General features: G+C 45.1%; 1 protein-coding gene across 1 annotated transcript in view; it reads right to left on the bottom strand.

Moving 5' to 3' along the window:
- Positions 1 to 797, bottom strand: part of RHOJ (ras homolog family member J) — a 55,123-nt gene extending 54,326 nt beyond the window's left edge. Inside the window, exon 1 of the mRNA XM_009707918.1 lies at positions 789 to 797. The gene's annotated coding sequence lies outside the window, so the exon portion shown is untranslated. The remainder of the gene's footprint in view (positions 1 to 788) is intronic.
- Positions 798 to 9,865: the final 9,068 nt, after the last annotated feature.

Below are 9,865 nucleotides of genomic sequence, written 5' to 3'. Positions count from 1 at the left end.
TGCTGAATTCCATATTAGGATCAGTGGGCTTGTGAAGGGCTGCAAACAATGGGAGCTCTGTGTGTATTTGTACTTTGGAGGAACTCTGCCAGGACATGGAGAAAGAAAAACACTAGAGGTCTCTCTGCAGAACGAAGTTTTTAGGTTTCCTGCTCCATCCCGCGCTCGAGCTGCTCTCCCGGCTGCTGGCACCAACACCGGCGAGGAGGATTTCGGAGAGGCTGAGAGAGACGTGGGTGTTGGACCTACGTGGCCAGGCGAGCTACGGGGAGGCTGCCTATGTGTCTCAGGGTTGCCTGTTGCTCCCAAGTGTGATCTCCGCTAACCTCAGGATAGGTATTTTCTTCCATTTGGGAAGGGAAGTGGGGGAGGAGGAAAGGCAGATAGGAGCTGTAGTGGGTAGGTAGAGTTTAACACCAACTTTGTGTGTCTATCTATAGCTCTTTAAAGAACTCTGTTAGAAGGAATAAATAATTGTTTTTTCAATTCAGTCACTCAGAAAGTTTCTCTTGCATTTCCCCTCATCCACCCAAAAAAGGAAAAAGAGGGATTTTTCTCCTTGTAGTGTAAATATGTAAACACAGACAGAGAGAAAAAAGTGGAATTAAGAGTTACAGAAATTAAAAAATTAAAAAAAAAAAACCCAAAACATTGCATAGCAGTCTGTGGAAAACGAACTTTGAAATATATGATTCCTGCCCCCTCGTCTGTTTTGTTCTGGTGTTTCATGAGCCTCCTAAGTCTTCCTTCTATTTAAATATATAGCAGGCTATAGGCACACGAAGGGCCAAACTCCCTGTTCCTTCCACAGGAAAGATTTTGCAATTTCCAGCAGAAATGAGCCAGACATTAACATAAACCCCAGTACAGCAGCCCAGCACATCCTGCTGGCTGCATTTCCCCTCCATGAAACTCAAGGCTTTGAAAGGGGGAAACAACCCCTGGCTGGGACGCCATGGGGAAGCACACCCGTCCGAAATGCTTCCCCTGCCTGTAGAAACAAATGCCCAAAAGCACACACAAGCTTCAAGACATACATACCTGGAAGTGTAAAGACCAACACAACCTTAAAAAGGAACTGTCTTAGCCCCAAACTGCATGAGTAAAGACAAATACAACCTTAATAATGAACCTCATTAGCGCCAAACTGCGTGCCCTTCAATTTGTGCAGTGAAGGGATGCAGCAGACCCACCTGCAGTCTCCCCTGGACAGGCTAAGCCCCATGTCTGTCAGAGCTCTTCAGTGGTCTAGCTGTATGCTGAACCAGCTCTGAACATCTTCCCCAAGAGGTGGTAGATGATGGATAAAACACGTGAACAGAGTTGAACAAGGTTTGTTTGTTTATCTGAGAGCCCCAGGGAGCTCTATTTGCCGTCTTTTATCAGGAGTCTTGGTCATTCAGTAATTTGTGCACCATGCCCCATGTTCTTCATCTTCTTCATGTCCTCCTCCCTGTTGACAACAGGGGTCTCAGTAGGTAGTGTTAGGCCCAGCATCATACCCGCTGTCATGGGGCATCCACAGTTAGGATTTCAGGTGGCATCCTCTTAGCGTCAAAACTACAGCCCAAGGCTGAGGTTCATCCAAGAAAACTTGTGTGCTCTGGGCACCCACATGCCCATTCTCCAAGCGTTTACTCTGCTGATCATTTCCATCATCAGCAGCACAGCTGGGTCATCATGAGGGACACCAAGTGTTACAGGGATTTATTCTTTAAGCTTCTTTCTACTTGCAGCTGAGGTCAAACTCCAAGCCTGTGCCTCTGTTTAGCTATTATGTAGCTGAGTAGCTGACAGCACACTGATACCCTCTAGGCCTTTACTTACCAACCTAGTGACCCTGTTGGGTAAGTTTGCCAAATACGTGAGTGCACGCTGTTGCAAGGTAACTGCAGAGCCTGAGGAAGCAAAAAAATTCCAATAATTCACGATTCAGTTCCTCATTGCCTCTATCAGACAAAAGCAACAGCTATCTTGCTTCCCATTTTACACAGGCATAATCTATCTGCAAGCTTTTTCAACGTCAGGCATACTGTGGTTAAGGCAAGCTTTAATGCTACTTAGGCCAGATTTAGACCTACAACAAAATCCCCATGGCTCATTTCTCCATGCTCAGCAGGGCTGTGTCACTTTAATCATAAAGCTGGGCAGGCTCAGCAGGACTGTGTCCAGCTCCATTTTTTTTGCAAGAGGTTAAACAATTAAATTCTGTTGCTGTTTCTCCAGAGGCTTTAAGATACTTTATTCTTGTCTCCACCTTTCTTTAAAGGGTCTTTCAAAATTGCTTAAAGGGGATAGCTTGTGTGACACTCAAAATATCAAGGGGTTGAACTGGAGGGTCTTTGCAAACCCTCCCAATTCTAAGCTCTGGTGTATGGGAAGCTTTGTGGGGAACCAGTTTTTGGTATCAATAAAAGAACTTATATCCCTCAGCAGGCATAATGGAAGTGCAGGCACACTGTTAGAGCCTAGGTAATGGATTGCCTGGAAGAGCCCAACAGGATGAGTTTATCTTGAAGGTGAGGAAGGCTGACAACTCAAATTCAGTGCTACTTTTTTGCTTTGCCGATACAGATGACACATAGAGCTTCAGAGGAGTTATGATAAAGTTATAAAATAAGACCTGTATCTGGACTAAAAGTATATGTTTTCTTTAACCTCATTACTTTAACTTGGTTTGGCATCATTCAGATCAGCTGAATCAAAACATCTTAAGAGCTGGTTTAATTGCAACAAAGTATAATCGCGTTGTTTTACACTTTTCTCTCAGGAGACTGAGACAACGTTAACCGCTCTGCTACTCTGGGGTTGTATCTTTTACTTGCAAAGTTGGCCCTGAATCTCCTGTGTGAATTAACAGCCAGCCCCGTCGTCTAGCAGGCTCACAAAGTTTGAAGCAATCCTGTTACATTTTACAAAAGATTTCTTAACCTGCAAATTGCAAATGGCAATGCTTTAGGTTAACCTGACTCTTCTGCAGTCACTGTGAAAGTTTCAGCTCCCCTAAGACTACTTCTGCACAACTGAGCTACCTAAGAGCCTCAGCATGGAAGTCACAGGGTTATTGGTAATAATTAGCAAAGCTCAGAAGGTCTGGTGATTTAATCGTGATCCAGGGCTTTTTTTGCTCTTCCATTATACTAATCAGGTTAGAAATGGTCAAATTTGCCTACAAGATCTCAGTCATTCCCATCTCACAAATCCAATAAGAGCAGGCTGGTTCCAAGACGCAAAATTTGGAAAGATGTGGCTGAAGTAAAAAAGCGAACCCAACTAGTCTGAATGCTTGGAAAGCTTGTTTAAATGTGTGTGGTTCTCAAGTATCCAATGCAGTTTGTTTCCTACTCATTTTACAAGCTTCTAGCCAAGACCACCATGGCAAGAAGGGAGGCTAAAATAGATAACAGATATGGGCAGGTGCTATTAGCACTGTGGAGTGAAGAGGCACTTTCTATCAAAGTTTCTCAAGTAAAGAGCTCTGCTCTGGGAGAAGTGCCTCTGACCTTTTGTTAATTAACAAATTAACTGGCAACAGATCTATTCCTGGGACTGCAGAGTATGTCCAACTCCCACATGTCTATGTGGAAGCATCAGCTTCATCTTCATCAGTGCAGGTCTGACAGGGTGGTCCCTGGAGCTGCTTCCTTGGGGATTAGCAAGTTCAAGGCTCGTGCAAGAAATTTTGGTGAGAAGATCTATAGGACATGAAGAACTAGCATATTTGTTAATGAGCTCTGCAATGAGGAAAATATTTGCCGGTTATCTCCATTCTGTATTTCTCTGCAGGCTTACAGAGGGAAAAAAAGGATATGATGCTTTATAGTGCTTTCCCTGCTTTCTTCCCCTGGCCAACCCTGTCACTCCCACGTTTCTCCAGTGCCTCCTGCAATGCAGTGGTCTTCCTTTGTGCAATCTTATGAGCTTAAAACTTGACAGTCAGAGGAATTTTCTCCATTAACTGGTTTCCTCACAAGACCCGACTGCCTTGATTGTACAGGGGCCTTATTTTTCCTTAGGTTTTGTTGTCCTAAAATCTTCCCTTCATCATCGCTGCTCGGCCTAAACTGAGCACATTTGTCTACATTCTTACCTGTAAGAGGTAGCTCATTGGGGTGGGGGATTTTGAAGGTGACTGTGCTACCATGAAGCTTTTCTTCCCATGTCTTGCTGCTAGAAACAGCCATGTCCAACCATCCTCCTTCCACCTACCAACGTTGATGTGGGAATGAAGTTTCTGGCACTACTACTGAACTGTAAATTGACTTCAGGCAAATCTTCTCACATTTTTTCTCATCCTTTGTCTAATCTGTTTAAATTGTCAGAGTTTTTTAGGGCAGAGATTGTGTTGATATTGGACTGAGCATACCAGAACCATATTAAGCTTAACTATCACTGTGCTGTTCAAAACCAGATTTCCCCGGCCATCAGAATCGGACCTTTCCCAGACTATGTTATGGTAAGAGCCAGACTCTTGCAGTTAAAAGAATTGGGGACTTTAAGACATCCCCACACTCACCACTTTCACAGGGGAGGACCCCTAGTCCTAGAAAGAGCAGCCTTGGGGTGGCTCCTCTTTCTTCTTGGGTTGCCTGTATCACCCTCCGCATTGTGCTAAGAATAATTGAAATGAGGGCACTTGATCCTTATTCCCTCCATCCTCCCCTCCCTTTCCTTGCTTACAGCCCCATTCATCAGCCTCCCACCCCAGTGAAGTAAGTGGTCATTGAGACCTCAGGTGAATTTGATATATTGAAAAGCAGAAGCAGCAAATCAAGGAGGAAAAATAACAGTTTAACAGTGACCACAGGAGGGGTGGAAGTGCTCTGTGTGAAGCCTTTTAAGAGGCAGCTTGCTGAAGGGAAGGTGCTGAGGTTCAACTATGAGGCTTATTGAGTGAGAGCAAGCATCTCCACAGCCATCACACACCATCTGTCATGCTGCCACCATCACCAACACCATGGTGGTCCATGCCAGCAGCAGGGGGTTCCCTGTTTCGTGCTACTGCCATGGATATAATTAGTATAATCGGGTTTCCCTTTGGAAAGATGAGATTACAAAACAAATTACTTTTGGGGATGAGGTCAAGCAAAGGATGATTCGTGTCCTGTCCATCAGAGTACCCTCCTACTTCCCAGAGGCAGCTGCTATATGACAAGAACTGCACATGGTGTATTCATGTGTTCATGAATGGGGAAGGCTGTTTTCAACTAGGAGAGATGGTGCTCAGCTTGTTACCTTACAGTTCATTCTGCTTCACTGACTGTAGACGGTGCCGTGTTACTTACCTGTCCGCATAGCTGGTGGTACCTGTCCAGGGTCTGTATTTCCAGCTGTTCTGCTCATAGGTGTCTGTATTTGGACTTTGAGGATGAGTTTTTCTTGGAGGTGTGAAAATTGCCTCTGGATGGTGAAACATGTGCATCTGGCACATATTCTGGTGCGTTTCTCCATTTGCACCAGTGTTCCCTTGTTTCCTTCCAGAAAATTGCTAGCTGTCACCTCCGCCTTCTCTCCTTTCTGGTTTTGTTCTTTCATGGCTGTCTCATAATATTTTTGTTTTCTCTCTTCTCTTCTCTTCTCTTCTCTTCTCTTCTCTTCTCTTCTCTTCTCTTCTCTTCTCTTCTGTCTCCTCTCCTCTCCTCTCCTCTCCCCTATCCCTCTCCCAAGAGTAGAGCTGTTGCCTGACAAAAGCTGGTTACCTCTCTCCCTATGATAGTGGAAAGAAGTGGACTTAGGTAAGCATTCAGCCTGGGATTAGCATAGCAGGAAAAAGACCACTTTCGGTAATTTCTTCCTCTTTATCTATGATGTTTTCCATAGATTTTTTTTTTTTCTTCTAAATTACATTTATTTTAGGTTGAGCTATACAGCAGGAGGTTAAACAAGGGGGAACCTCATCTATGCCTCTTCTGCATCTTGAAATGACATTTGCCTCTGCAGATGGTGGACTGCTGGGAATGTAAAAGGTCTGCAATCAGGAAATCAAGCTGCACTGAGGGTACCAAAATTGTGACCAATTAGCACCGTGCGTGCATGCACTCAGTGAAGTCATTAAAGGAGCAAATCTATTTTGTTCACCTCTAAGTAATTCTTGGGACATAATCTGCAATTTCTTTAAAAGCAGAGAAACTTCCCCAAGTTAGAGGTAATGTCTCCAACGAGGGAAAAAAGTTCGTGTCTAAAAACATGCCAGTTGGAATCTGTAGGTTTCCAGCTTCCCCCTTTTCAGGCCAAATTGCCAAGCTGGCTTTATTGTTGAAATGAACACACGGCTGATTCATAAAACATTCATGCAGAGTTTTTACTCTCTTGGAAAGAAGGGAGCGGCCTGCTTCCAGGGAGGGGATGTGCTTTTGTGCTTCATGTGATCTTTCTGCCTCAGCTCAAAAGTAAGCTGAAGGCTGGTGCTGCCTCCACATTGCAGGAGCAGGCAGACGGGAGGAGGACCAAGGTGGAAAACAAAGGAAAGGGATGTCACAGGCTTTCTGTGTCTCCTTGCTGAGCCTATTCTCAGCAAAGACTTGTGACAAAGGCACTGCAAGGAGACCCGGGACCACCGTTTCCAAACCTGCTGCACAGACTTGCACAAGTGGAGTAGATAGTTTAAGTGATGCACTTATCTCATGTGTAAAACAGGAATGAGGAATGCTTCCTTTTTTCTATTTATTCTGCTAACTTTCAGGAAAGGGACCAGCTCCTCTATTGCTCGAAGAGTATGGTGGGTCCATGACAAAGGTAAACCAACTTACTTGCAGACTGTCACCAAGAAAATGTTTGGTCTAACCTCATAGTGAGCTTTTTAAAGGAGAAAATGTGTGGGAAACTCTTCTACTCTTTTTTTTTTTTTCCCCCCTTTATGTTGGTTTTCTGCTGGCTGAACTCCCCCAACTCGCTACGGGGACAGCTTGGCTTTCGACCAGTGATGGAGTTATGGGAGGAGTGCTGGCAGCAGCAGGTTATTTTGCTACTTTTGTAGCAATTGGAGATTTTATTTGCATTTCCAAATCATCCTCTTGCTTTAAAGGTGTCTGGGTGTGGTAGTAAGACAAGTGAGGAATGTGGGCACCCTACCTAGGCTGCCCAAAATGTGGACCTAAGGTTAAAGCATTAAGTCAAAGCCTTAGGACCTACAAGTACCTGAGCATGCAATGGAAGGGGGAGGGAGTGGTGGAAAAATAGTCAAAGCCTTAATTTGCAGTGTCTGCTGGCTATTTGCAGGTAAATGTTGCAGTCACAGAAAATGCAAGGGACTTCTTGTCAGCGCACCACTTGGGGGTCAGAGTGTGTGTGTGTATGGGTTGATAGCCCAGCTCAGTGGCTGGTAATCTTTCTGCCCTAATGAACTTCATGGCAATATTTTCTTGTGGCCAAAAGCCATCAGAGACATATGGAGTACTCTGGGCTGTGGGAGAGTGGTAGATGAGGGCTCCAGGGAGTGGCTGCAGTGATTCTCCAGAGCTCCCTGCAGAAGGGATGATCAAATGCCATCACCTTCATCAGGTCCAGGTGGCTCAGTCTCTCTCCACCATGGAGGCTCCTGTTACTGACCCGATGGCACTACCACAGCGTTTCATCCCTCCTTAGCTGCCTGTGAAGAGTTTACAAATCTCACCTAGCTCCAGGGCTACAGACAGGGCTCTCTGAGCTTGTGTCATGGAAATATGTTGCTATGCTCTCTGAAGTGTATACCCCTGTGCTTTTCAAGAGATCTATGCAGGCTCTGCAGTGCTCAGCAGAGCTTTTGCTGCAGGTAACACAGCTGTTAATGTACCTGTGCTAATGGGTTTGGTTTGTGTGGCATAAGCTCCAGTCACAGCTTTGTAAACATGCCACGGTAGGGATGCCTGGATCTCTCAGGCTCATCCAGAAACTCTTTCACCCATCTGTACCTCCTCTTTCTCGTCGGAGGGCTCTGACATCTTTCAGGAGGAAGCTCTGCTCATTTAGTAGTGGCCATTTGTGAAATTTAGGTATAGTGTATCATTGGGGAACTGTGACTTAAATAGTGCAGTATGGTGCTGTGCTCTGCACTGTGCTGCAATGAAGTGATGCAGCCCCACAAAGCTTTTAAGGATCGGAGCTCCCTTTCTCTGCTCCCTCTTCTCCCACAGGGGCACATTTATGTAAAATGAGCCTGGCTGCACATGTGCCACTGTCTCAGAGATGTCTGGGTTTGCTTCCACTGTCTGCCATTAAATGGTAGGACTGCCTGTGGGTTGTTTTCCTTAGTTCAGCAGCACTTGAGACCATGCTGTCTTCATGAAAATGTATTTTGCAATGGTGATATCTCAAGAGATTTAGTGGGCAAAGTTGACTCCTTAGAATTTCCAATGTTGTTCAACTTCATTGGAGTCAAAGATCCTGTAATGCATCAGAGGGGTTGTGGAGTCTCCACCCTTGGACATATTCAAAAGCTGTCCGGACATAGTTCTGGACAAGTGGCTCTAGGGGTCCCTGCTTGAGCAGGGGGGTTGGACCAGATGATCTCCAGAGGTCCTTGCCAACCTCAGCTACTCTGTGATTCAGCGGTCAGCTGTACCATGCAGCTCGACGTCTTCCTCTGTCTCAATGTACAACCAAGTGCAACACACATGTATTTTTTATGCCTCTTCCCACATGCACCTCTGAGGACCAGCACTACAGCATATTTCAAGAATACATACAGAACTCTCCAGTCACAACAGAAATCATGACTTTTCTGTCATTAGGATCTCATGAATATGATAGTTTCTGTCAAAACAACTATGATGTAGACTGCAACTACGGTGAATAATATGTGGATCAGTTCCCAGTAAACTATTATTGGCTGAGCTTTACTCCAACATAATTTCTTTCCTGTCTTCATGACATATTTGGTAATAGTCAGATACAGGTTGCTGCTTGTTACAGCAAATGTCTAGGAGGGGATCAGAGGGATCTGTTCTCTTTCTTGTCTCTCTGATTTGTAGTCTACAGGCATCAGATCTGATTATTTGGCTTGCATTGGGATGAACTCTACATTTTTGGATATGCAGAGAAGCACGTAATTTCTCCTCCTCGCCTGCGGAATGGCTTCTTTGCAGAGGCCTCTGTGTCTTCTCTCCAGAGGGGCTCAGTACTGTATGGAGGTGAACAGACGTCTTGAAACAAGTGGATTTTTTTAACATACGAAGCAAAACATTAAAGGAACTAACTTGAAAACAGCCAGCAGCTGATAAGCATCTGTAATTTAAACTTTAGACTTCTTTGATGGACTTTGCTCATCAGTGACAGGAGCAGAAGAGCCCCAATTTATGTACTTTAACTAAGGCAGGCGATCTGGAGACACAGTCTGCTCTCAGTAGGCATCACCCAGTAGGACTTTTTCTTGGAAAATCTGTTCCCAAAACCCTGGCCTTATTGTGCTCATCTGAGTCTTATGACCATATGTTGCACTGGCTTTTGTCAGGGGACCCAGCTGTGAAGCCTACCTTTTGTCACAAACTGACTTCTCCTTTTTCCACTCATGTATCCAAGCAGCCTGAGAGCACACTGCTGCAGGAACCACTCTGTAATCATACCCTCCAGAGCAATTAATCTTTAATGCCTTGGCCACAGAGCATATGATGATGGTGAAGCACAGCCATGCTCTCATGCCTAGTCCTCAGCCCCGCACCTTTGTCACCGTCATCAGCTGAGCTGAGAGCCCCATGCGGCTGGTGCTGTTTAAGTACACAATAGCAAAGAAACATAATGGCTTCCAAAAACATTTCAATCCTTCCTGTCCTCTCTGCAGGTCTGTCAGACATGTCTCAGCCCTACCTGAGAAGGGAAAGTGCTGGAGTCCTGGAACATATTATGTCTTTCCCATGGTCACAGGTGACAGCCCTCTCCTTTGGTGGCAAAT

Source organism: Cariama cristata, unplaced genomic scaffold (assembly GCF_000690535.1).
Source record: "Cariama cristata isolate BGI_N322 unplaced genomic scaffold, ASM69053v1 scaffold13049, whole genome shotgun sequence".
Classification (NCBI taxonomy): domain Eukaryota; kingdom Metazoa; phylum Chordata; class Aves; order Cariamiformes; family Cariamidae; genus Cariama; species Cariama cristata.
This window is presented reverse-complemented; position numbering and strand designations above follow the sequence as displayed.